Raw genomic sequence first — 3148 nt, 5'->3', positions numbered from 1 at the left:
TGGTATATATGAAAATGATGAGAAAATATGAAAGACAAAGCTCCAGCTAAAATGCCTGGAAGCAACATAGCAGCGCGAAGGTGCAGAAAACTATGAAAATAAGCGCAGAACATACCAGACCTAATAGGAAATTGTAGGTTCTAGTACTTAGCACTAATGAGAAACGAGGCAAAGATGCTCTCAGAGATCTCTATGACATGAGATGATATATCAACAAAAATATTCTTCCTAGATTAAGTAAATGCGAAATGAAACATGGCACCAAGATCAAAATAAAATCTGATGTAAGTCAAGAAAGTCTTCAGCAAACAAACGCACAAAAATATTAAAATATTGAAAAAAATTGTTTCAATGTAATATATGAACAAACGTACCGGTGCGAGGGAATGGTTATAGCAAACTATGCTACAATAATAATATAATCCATCCAAGCGATTGACTGAGCTAACCAGCAGACTGGAAACATAAGAAAACAGGGGGGATTTACATGTCTGTTTCAACATAACCCATGTTTTAGAGGTTTGTAGCAAAGTGATCCACAAATTATAAAAATATGTACGGACCTACACGTACATATAACAAATGCAACTTTCGACTGATCACTAATAATCGTATGGCCGATAAGTTGAACAACCCTGTTTATATAAGACACAGTCAATCCATTGACCAGGTGAATGGCCGACCACATGGTACAAGGCCCCCTCTAACGGTTAAAGAGCGCCCGCCCAATACCACCAATAATAAGAGATGACCTACCGAGCGCGAGGTTGCAGATACGAGAAGGTCAACCTAGACAAGTGAGCTTTTATTTTGATACTGCCGTAGTGTACAAGAATAAAATATTTTGTGGATCACTAAATATTGCTCACAACAAGGACAAAAATTAAAATGAAATTAGAATTGACTTTAGCCAAACACTTTAATAAAGAAGACTTTCTTTACTGTACCCCGAATAAAGATTACAATTTGTAAGCGCCATTTAAGTCACGAGAATAAAATAATTCTAAATTGATGAAATCAGATCAATGCAAATAATGTATGTTTACAAATAAAATCAAGTTTATATACGCATACACGCCTTATTTCTTTCCTTTACTATATAACTAATACCAAACAAACAATTTCAACTGGTTTCAAAGATGGTGGTTAACTATTGTTCATATAACAATCAATATCCCAATAACACAATGCATCAATAGAACTCCTTCGAAATATATATAGACAGAAATATCATAATTCTTTCCAAATATGCATGTACTTAAGCAATCAATATGCCGAAAGAAACATAAAATATACCGGACTATTTATGAACATATGCAGTAAGACAGAATACAGAATGGACAATTCATATGTAATATGACAAATACTTGTCATGTTATCTTAATCTTTACGCATAATTTTTTTTATAATTATTATTTTTTGTTTTAATTTCATCTAAAAACTACCCAGAAAGACAGGTTAATCGTATGCTGAGAGCCGGCTGCCCCAACCATAACTCTTTTCTATTTCTTATGATATTTTTATATAAGAGGGGGGAGGTAGGGAGAATCCGAGGCTCTGACCAGCGAAAAGGCTCTCTCCACCCCCTGCTTTCCGAGTATTTACTACCATCAATGTTTCTAGTAGATAAAATAAATGTGCCAAACAGAACAAAAACAACACGAAATTCATGAGCTGTCATCGAATTATAAATCGATGTACAAAACGATGTCCTACAAAAATATTTCAATTATGTTTTTTTTGTGTTTTTTTTTACAAAATAAATGACATTAAGACCATCTCCTCATATTTCTGCAAATACAATGCCAGAATTTGGCGAACCTGCATGCTATCGCTTTGTGTAGTAAACCCGCACTAATTCAGGATATCTTCGTGCTTAAATTCAAACCAAATTTAACAAAAAAACAACAAACAAAATACCAAAAAGAAAAAGATAGTAACATTCGGAATGTTTATAAATGAATACATGCAGTTAAAAATCAAGCCGGTTTCATTCAACCGTATTGTTCCATGATGATTAAATGTACCAGCAGAAGCATACCAGCAAAATTGAGTTTATACACACACACTGTAAAAATTTTGTTCCCTAATATACCATAGATTACAGAAGCGGCGTGACATGTTTGGTGCAGCAGTACATTTTGTGGCAGTGTTCAGCAGTATGTTTCACCATTGTGACCATGAAACAGATTAAACTTGACGGCAGAAACATGTTAAAAAACAACAAAATTACTGTAATGGGAAGGGTGGGAGGGAATTTTTGTAAACGATCTGTCCTCTACGGATTTCCGATAAAGAATGTACTTGTCACTGCACTAAATTTGCCCATGAAAATCCCGTGGGATTAAAACTTGTAAGACTAGTATTTGAACTGATACGACTATAAATACAAATACAGGTGCGGATTAGCAGTGAGGCGTTATGTTAGACAAGACGATACCCACCAAAATTAAAACAATTTATTTCATAAGAGAACATAAATTTACATAATTTAAATGGTCAGTGCGAGTGGATACAGGTTGAATAAGAACTGCTTGTTCTTTGATAATTCATCCGCATTGTTCATGAATTGGTTTATTTTGTGTAGCACATGAACATCCTTTGGATGTGATTCGGAATCAAATAAAGATGCTATGATTGTCAGAAATACACTTTAACTTTGGTAGCGGGATAAACCCGCAACCAAAAACACAGTAAAGCTATTGAGTATAGTAGGTTACCGTTAGTTGTAAGCAATGGGTTAGCATTCAGTTATCTTTTGTTTCATTAGTTGTCAAAGGATTAAAAAATGGAATATTAAAGAATCGACATTCAAAAAAGATAACATTGCCAAAATGTAAAAATCAGACAGCATTGGAATACAAACTTAGTACATTATTGTTTTTCCGAAATTTAGAAATGCCGCGCTATCAAATAAAATCTGTAAGAAAATTCTTTGGATGCATGGAATGCAACTAAGGAAAATAACAGGACACTCGATTTGATTGAGGCTGTTTATGAGAGGTAATGGAAACACCCCTCACGCACCCAGGACCTGTTTAAGCGTAACTCTATTACCCATGAACATCGAGTGGACTCCATGATCCCCAAGGACCAGAAAATATAACAACACTGAAAAATTCATCTGGCACACACCAGCTCTATCCCT

The sequence above is a fragment of the Mercenaria mercenaria genome, chromosome 8 (assembly GCF_021730395.1).
Source record: "Mercenaria mercenaria strain notata chromosome 8, MADL_Memer_1, whole genome shotgun sequence".
NCBI classification, from domain to species: domain Eukaryota; kingdom Metazoa; phylum Mollusca; class Bivalvia; order Venerida; family Veneridae; genus Mercenaria; species Mercenaria mercenaria.
The sequence above is the reverse complement of the archived record's forward strand: the minus strand, read 5'-3'. Positions refer to the sequence as shown.